Raw genomic sequence first — 9,238 nt, forward strand, 5'->3', positions numbered from 1 at the left:
GATGGAATGAAATATGTTACTGCAAATAAAAATTTTCAAATTTATTTCTCAAAAGTAATTTTCTTTTAAAATGGTCTTGAAGTTCTTCTAGAACGGTGTTTTTCAAGTTTGTTTTTGTAATGGAACCTTAGATTTTGCGGGGGAGACCTCAGGAGCCCAGAATTGGATTAATACTAATCCCTGGTTCATAACACACTGTCATCTTTAGTCTAAGACTGGCTTTTTCTTTTCATTTAATTTAAATAGTATATAAATTTAATAATAAAATGGAATGGCACACCTGTGAGCCCACAACCCAACCTAAGAATTAACAGTGTTCTCTGGTTTCCAGAACAGCAACATTAGCAGCACCTGGAACTTTGTTAGAAATGTATATTCTTAGGCCCCATTCTCCACCTACTAAATCAGAAACTCTGGATGTGGGCCCTAACAATCTAGGTTTTAAGGAGCTCTCCACGTAATTCTGATGCACACTAAAGTTTGAGGACCTCTGAACTAGAAGATTAGCAGTGATATAGATCTGTATGCTGATTTTCTTCTTGTCCTCCTGTCTTCCTCCCAGAGATAATCATTGTCTTGAATTTTGTACTTCTACATTTATCACATATATAGTATGTCTAAGTAACATTGTTTAATTTTGATTCTATTTAAACATTTTAAAAAAGGATATTTTACCACATGTAGTCTTCTTCAACTTGCCTTTTTCATTCAACATTTTTTTACTAAGCTTCATCCATGTTGTTGCACATAACTTTAGTTCATTCATTTTCACTGCTGTATAATAATCTATGAATAAAGGCATGTGGTAAGTTGGATCTGATTTCAGTGGTGATATGATGAAAGGTGGACCGATCACATTTTCTAGAGGAGGTACAAAAAGTAAAACAAACGTCCTTTGGATACTCAGCTGATGTGCTCTATTTGATCCAGCACTTTAAGAAGGGCAAGTGAAGGATATGTAAAACTTAAAACTGCGGAGTATGTACAACACCCTCCAGAACTAGGAACCAAATTGAGGCTAAGTGTCTGAGAAATCAGGTTCTCCAGCAATTCTTATTATTTTTTTTCCTTTTCCATTGAATCAATGCTTCAGCATTCAAGCGTGTTATTTTTCTCCTAAAAAAAAAAAAGATCCCAACCCCCACTACTGCTCCATTTCTTTCCTCCCCTTTAAAGCAGAACTCCTTGAAAGAAACGGCTGCTGATACACATTCAAGTGATTCAAGTTTTTGCTCTTAGGAACAATACTTACATATTTTTTATATGTGTCTCCTGATTCATATATGCTAAAATGTCTCTTGGGTATATACCTAGGAGTGAAATTGCTGGATCATAGAGGATGTGAACATTCAATTTCACAAGATAATGCCAAGTTATTTTCCCAAATAATTTATACTCCCATCAGCAACATAACCTTAAAAAATTCTCTCCAATACTTGGTATTGTCTGTTTTCTTAATTTTTGCCAGTCAACTCAGTATAAAGTGTTATCTCATAAATGTATACAGTAGCACTATTCACGGTAGCCGAAAGGTGGAGACAACCCAAATTTCCATCATCTGATGATTGGATAAATAAATGTGGTCTGTCTAGACAGTGGAATATTATTTAGCCAGAAAAGGAAACAAAGTACTGACATGTTAACACATAGATGAACCTTTAAAACGTTATGCTAAGTGAAATAAGCCAGACACAAAAGGTCACATATTGTATGATTCCATTATATGAAATATCCAGAATAGGAAAATGCATAGAGGCAGAAAGCAGATAAATGGTTGCCGGGGGCTGAGGGAAAGTTGGAATGAAAATCGAATGCTTAATGAGTATGGAGTTTCCTCTGGGGGTGATGAAAAAGTTCTGGAGCTATTATAGATAGTGGTGATCAATGTACAACATTGTGAATGTACTTAATGCCACTGGATTGTACACTTTAAAATATCCCAAATGGGCCAAGCTCGGTGGTTTATGCCTGTAATCCTAGCACTTTGGGAGGCCACGGTGGGAGGATCGCTTGAGGCCAAGAGTTCAAAACCAGCTTGAGCAACATAGCGAGACCCCATCTCTACAAAAAAATTTTTAAAATTAGCTGGTTTTCTTGGTGAGTATCTGTAGTTTCAGATACTCAGGGAGGCTGAGGGCTGAGGATCACTTGAGCCTAAGAGTTTGAGGTTGCAGTGAGCTGTGATGGTGCCACTGCACTCCTGCCTCAGCAACAGAGTGAGACCCTTTCTTAAAAATAAAAAAATAAAATAAAATGCCCCAAATGATAAATTTTATACAGTATTATGTATATTTTACCACAATTTTTTAAATGTTATCTCACCACAGTCTTGATTTGCATTTCTTCAAATACAAGTGAAGTTGAGCATCTCTTCATATGTGTATGAACTGTATGTGTTTCTTTGCCTGTGAGAGGCCTGTTTGTATTTTGTGTCTTTTTCTATTGGCTTCTCTTTTTCTTTATTTATTTGTAAGAGCACTTTATATATTCATGCTACTGTTCCTGTATTAGTTGATGTTTTGCAAATATCATCTACCAATTTATACCTTGTCTTTTCACATTAAGGAGTCTTAATGAAGTTCTTAATTATAATATAGTATAACTTATCAAAATTTAATTTATGATTATCATTTTTGCCTCTTGTACTCTAAGAATAAATATCCATATTTTCATATGAAAGTATAAAATTTTTGCTTTTGATGTATAAGTTCTTTATGTAGAATTTTTTTTTTTTTTTTTGAGACAGAGTCTCACTCTGTTGCCCAGACTAGAGTGAGTGCCGTGGCGTCAGCCTAGCTCACAGCAACCTCAAACTCCTGAGCTCAGGAGATCCTCCTGTCTCAGCCTCCCGAGTAGCTGGGACTACAGGCATGCACCACCATGCCCGGCTAATTTTTTCTATATATATTTTTTAGCTGTCCATATAATGTCTTTCTATTTTTAGTAGAGATGGGGTCTCGCTCTTGCTCAGGCTGGTCTCGAACTCCTGAGCTCAAACGATCCGCCCACCTCGGCCTCCCCGAGTGCTAGGATTACAGGCGTGAGCCACCGCGCCCGGCCTTTTATGTAGAATTTTTTATGTAGACTTGATATTTTTGTGTATGATATGAGGTTTGGATCCAATTTTTTCCCCATATGGATGACCATTTCTCCACTGATCTGCAAACCACCTTCATCATATATTAAATTCTAGGCTTTTTATCTGTTACATTGGTTAATTTGTCTATGCCTTGCTAAAAACACTATTTTAATTACTGTAGCTTTATACTAAATCTTAATATATAGAGAACTAATCTGTTTTCCTTACTCTTCTTCACAAGAATCTTAGCCATCCTTGGCCCTTTTGTCTTCACATAAATATTAAAATCAACTTGACAAGTTCCATGCAAAAGACATGTTGGGTTTAGCTCATCATTGTGTTAAATCGATAGCTCAATGATAGCTATCAAAGGCTAGGGGAGATTGACATTTTTATAATATTAAGTATTCCTAAAAATGACTTTCCATTTACTTAAATCTCCTTTAATGCTGTCCAGGAAAGTTTTATGATTTTCTACATATAAGTCTGGCTTAATATTTTGATAGATTTATTCCTAGAAACTTTGCATAGTTGCTTTATAATGTAAATGGTGTCATTTTCTGAAAGTTAGGGGTTTTTAATTGTTTGTTACTGATAAAAGCTAAGCTATTCTGTTTGAAGAAAGGGTGGAGGGGAACCCAGAGCCTGACTGCTTGGCCTCCCTTCGTGATCAAAGCCCCTCCTCTTCAAAGCTGGCACTTCTTTAAAAACAGATGGCTCTGCCATACACAGTTTGAGAACTACTGGTCTAGAAAAATAAATAGTTAAGAATAGTTAATTTATTTTAGAAAAGAAGAATATTGTAACTGCTGGACATCGAAAAATTATAAAGCCAAAAAATTTTTAAGTGTGTGATGCTGTGAAGCAAGACTGTAGTACAAAATAAAAAGTCGAAACACAAATCTTAATCTATTAAGTGTGTGATGAGTGTAGCATTTCTAATCATTAGAGAAGAATGGCTTTTTCAATAAGTAGTGCTTTTAAGTCATTAACTTCTTGGGAAATCTAACTGCATTATGAAACTAACAGTACATCACGTAGTTAAAACTCAATGTTGGTCTGCTAGCTTGTGAATTCTGAAAATTATAAAATACGGCTTTTTCATCTTTGCGTCCATAGTGCCTTACATATATAGTAGACACTCTATAAATACTTGTATTATTGTTGAATTTGCTTCTTTGAGAAGGGCCACATAAAATAGATTGGATTTAAGTTATTATTCAAAACTTTTCTCTATAGGGAAGGGGTTGGATGATACATGATCAACTCCTTTTTTTTTTTTTTTTTTTTTTAGACAGAGTCTTACTCTGTTGCCTGGGCTAGAGCACCGTGGCATCAGCCTAGCTCACAGCAACCTCAAACTTCTGGGCTCAAGCAATCCTACTGCCTCAGCCTCCCAAATAGCTGGGACTACAGCCATTCACCACCATGCCCGGCTAATTTTTTCTATATATTTTTAGTTGTCCAGCAATTTCTTTCTAGTTTTAGTAGAGACGGGAGTCTCACTTTTGCTCAGGCTGGTCTCCAATTCCTGAGCTCAAACGATCCGCCCGCCTCGGCCTCCCAGAATGCTAGGATTATAGGTATGAGCCACTGCGCCCGGCCATGATAAATTCTTAAAAGTTTTAAGTCTTCGATAAACTCAGGTGATCCAAACTTGCCTAGTAACTATCAGAATACTTTGCTACCAATTATGGAGAACATTTTTGTGAGGTTCATGCATTCATTCAAGGACTAAGTGAGCCTGTACTACACCATAGACAAGAATTGATAATACATCTCCATTGTATCTAGCCACATACAAACCTCTGCTTGGGAAACTCCATTTATAACACAGAACTGAAAGCTGTCCCTGAAATCTGCCACTGGCAACAAACATATAACTCAATGTAGAAAAAGTGACCAATATTAGAAGACATTCCAAAAGCTCATTTAATGGATGACAAGCCTAGGGAAACATCATTGATAAAAGATTCTCTATGAAAACAAATGTGGTTGTGACAGTTGGATATCAGGCTGGAAGAGAACTGACTTAGATCCGTAGCTTACCCTTTGTATTACAATTGCCAGATGGATCAGAGTTAAAGAAGTAAGGGAGGGATGAATAGATGGACCACAGAGGATTTGGGGGCAGTGAAACAGTTCCGTATGACACTATAACAATAGATACATGTCATTATACATTTGTCAAAACCCATAGAATGTGTAACACTAAGAGTGAATCCTAATGTAAACTATGGACTTTGGATAATAATGCGTCAATGTAGATTCATCAGTTTTAACAAATGTACCACTCTAGTGAGGGAGGCTGTGCATGGATGGAAACAGGGTATGTGGGAATTCTCTACTTTCTGCTCAATTTAAAATATAAAGTTTATTAATTTTTTTAAAACTAAGAAAAAAACAAAACAATATTTGTTCCAAAAGAGGAAATATTCAATAAATGTGATTTGTTAAGGACAAAATGGAGAGGTGGAAAATTTTTTTAATGAAAGTGTATAAAAATGTACAGGCATTGAAGAGGTATGGGGCAAAATATATGATAGCTGACAAAAGCTTAAAATATATAAGGTTAATACCTTAAACAGTTTTATGGCCAACCACATATTTATGTAAATAATATAAATGAATTATTTAGCCCTTAAAATGCATTTTCTCTGCTTATTAATTTCCAATTTGTTTGTATGTAAACTATTCGGCCATTTATGAAATAGAATCAAAGTATTTAGGAAATAATCCAAAGTCGGGAAAAAAGTAATCTTTATAAAAATCTTCACAGTAAAAATTTGAAAATAACCAAAATGTTACTTCTTAAGCATTGTATTAAGCATTGTGAAATCCCATATAATTGTTAAAATATCAGGAATGTGTACCATACTGATACATGAAAATGTTTTTGAAATATCATTATCGGTCAAGTAAAAGTTTATTTTGTTAGAATTTTGGAGAAAAAAATTGCCTAAATGATTGCTCAGTTGTGAACTTAAGGAACTGTAGTTTCTTTTTTTTTTTTTTTTTGAGACAGAGTCTCACTCTGTTGCCCAGGCTAGAGTGAGTGCTGTGGCGTCAGCCTAGCTCACAGCAACCTCAAACTCCTGAGCTCAAGCGATCCTCCTGTCTCAGCCTCCCGAGTAGCTGGGACTACAGGCATGTGCCACCATGCCCGGCTAATTTTTTCTATATATATTTTTAGCTGTCCATATAATTTCTTTCTATTTTTAGTAGAGATGGGGTCTCGCTTTTGCTCAGGCTGGTCTCGAACTCCTGAGCTCAAACGATCCGCCCATCTCGGCCTCCCAGAGTGCTAGGATTACAGGCGTGAGCCACCGCGCCCGGCCAGGAACTGTAGTTTCTTTTACTAAAGGTAAAAGAAATTCTTTAAGGACTTACTGATGCACCACATTCATTCATTCAGTCAGTCATCAGCCTCAACTGACTATTGCATTACCCTCCTGACTGGTCTTCTTCCATTCTTGCTCCGGTTAAAACCATCTTCCTCAAAGCAGTCACAGTGACCAATCTAAAATGCCAACTGATCTTGCTTGCCTGCTTCAGACTCCTCACTTGATTATTCCATTTGATTATTTGACTCCCCTTTGTTGCCTACAAAATAAAGTCCAAATTCCCTTTCTATGGCATTCAAAGCCCATTACAGCTTAGCCCTTGCCTCCCTCACAGCTTAGTCTTTTTTCACATTTTATGTTCTAGTAATTGTCAACTGCTTCATGTTCCTTCAACATGCCATACTGCTTCATGATTCCATGACTTTGTTCATGCTTTTCCCTCCTGCTGGCACGTGCTCCCCACCTTTCTTTATCTGTCTTACACATATTCATCCTTGAACACAGCTCAGATATCCTCCACATCAAGTTAGAGGCCCTCTCTTGGGTTTCTATAGCATCCTTTGCATACTTCTATCTCAGCAGCTACAAAATTATATTGAAATTGTCTGTTTATAAGTCTGTCTTCCCCCTTAAACCATAAATTTCTTTAGAGCAGAGGCCATGTTTAATCATCTTGTATATCAGCATCTAGTTCAGTGCCTGGAATATAGTAGGCATTTGATAAATGTAATGGGTACTCAATAAATAATCTTCCAGGCACTGCAGTAGATACCGACGACTTTCAAAGATTCCATTTCTGCCATACAGGACCTCACAGCCCATCATACAAAAGAGGACATGAAAAATGACAGACACGAGAGCATTGTCAGCAGTCAAATGAGGTGAGGCACGTTGGCATACACATGTAATCCTAGCACTTTGGAAGTCCTGGGAGGAGGATTGCTTGAAGCTGGGAGCTCAAGACCAGCCTGAGCAAGAGGGAGACCCATCTCTACAAAAAATAAGAAAAATTAGCTAGCGATGGTGGCGTGCACCTGTAGTCCCAGCTACTCGGGAGGCTGGGACAGGAGGATCACTTGAGCTCAGGAGTTTCAGGTTGCAGTGAGCTATAATGGTGCCACTGCACTCTAGCCCAGGCGACAGAATGAGACCTTGTCTCAAAAAAAAAAAAAAGAAAGAAAGAAAGTCAAATGAGTCATACTAGGTCAGAGTCTGCTGTCTCTTTTAGCCAGATTTACTCAGAAATTGCTTACCACCAACCATGTTCATCCTTGAGCATGAAGCACTATGGTATCTTCCTCTGTTAAAAACACTTCTTGAGAAGTAAAACACTTAAAGACAAGTAGGCAGTAGGAAAAGACAAACAGTAATAGTCATCTAGAAACTGAATAATCCATCCCCATTTTCAGTTTTCATGAGAATTCTTCAATATGATTGAAAACTTTTTTCAGGCTTGTTTTCTCTCGAATCTCAAATGTGATCAGGATTTATTTTGTATATAATGGGAGGGATGGCAGAATCACTTCCTTCCGATTCCTACTCCCAACCCTTTTTTATAACATAAACACATCAAGAAATGTATTTTGTGCTATTTGCCAGCCGTAGTGTTAAGATAGGAGATAAGATTATCCCATTCAGACTTCATAACAAGCCTATGAAGTAAGTACTATTATTAACTCCATTTTACAGGGGAGGAAATTGAGACTTGAAGAGGTCAAGTAACTTGCCCAAGTTCATCTCTGGTAGGCCTTAGAAGCAGGATTTGAACCCAGGCAGTCTGCTTCCAGGGCTCACAGTTTTGATGAGTGCACCATACTACCTGACCTATAAATGATAAAATACAGTAAACACTCATTAGAATTGGTCCACTATAAATTATTCTTGACCTTAGGTAAATGGCAATTTATAAGACTGAATGAATCAAGTTGTTAGTGTTTTGTTGTTTGTTTTTTTTTTTAATTAAGGATACCTTGAAGCCTATTGAAGTATTGTATTAGTTACTGTCATAAGCGTTTTAGTAGCAGAGTGTTTCAAACTATTTAAGGATGTTGGGGAAACTATCCACATAACTGTCTCTCCTTTGCAATTAAGTACAGTCTTTTTATGAAAATATTTTAATATAAATTTTTTATTCTTGGCAGTTTTAGTTAGCATATAATTTTTCCAGCAAAATGAAATTTCATGTGGAAAGAAATCCTCAAAAGCACTTTTTTTTTCAACTTTACTTTTTCCCTTTTAGACTCCAGAAACAATTTCCTTATAAAGCTGACTTCCTTTCTGGAAATGAATTTTGTTTCCAACCATGTTGAGAATCCATTTTTTCCCATTCCTCTTCTCTCTCTCCCTCTCTCTCTCTCTCCACCCCCCCCCCCCCCCCCCCCCCCCGCTCTCTCTCCCCACCCCTCTGTCCTTTTGCTTTCTTGGTAGTAGCTGGGAGGAAGGAGGGTGGGCATAGGAGAGAAGAGAGAAAACAGAAAAAGAATTGTATGCTGCTGTGTCTGAATCTGTCTTCTACTTGCAGATAATTACATCCAAGTTGCACTTTTGCCTTTTTATTTCCGTTTTTGGACACCTCTTTTATCATCCAGCCAACTGGGTAGACAAAGCACTGTTGGTGCCCTGAGCTACAGAACTCTGGTAGGGGGCTGGCTGTAAATTGACGTGGCATGGAAATTCTCCGCTAAGTTGTAGCAGCTTGCGTGTTTCTCTAAGATCAAGCCCAGCCTCCTGGAGCTGGAGCTTAATCATGGGTTCAATGACTTTACAGAAAAATGGATAGAAAAAGTCTTCTCCTCCTTTCTTTGGACCCAAATGT

This window comes from Eulemur rufifrons, chromosome 1, assembly GCF_041146395.1.
Source record: "Eulemur rufifrons isolate Redbay chromosome 1, OSU_ERuf_1, whole genome shotgun sequence".
NCBI lineage: Eukaryota > Metazoa > Chordata > Mammalia > Primates > Lemuridae > Eulemur > Eulemur rufifrons.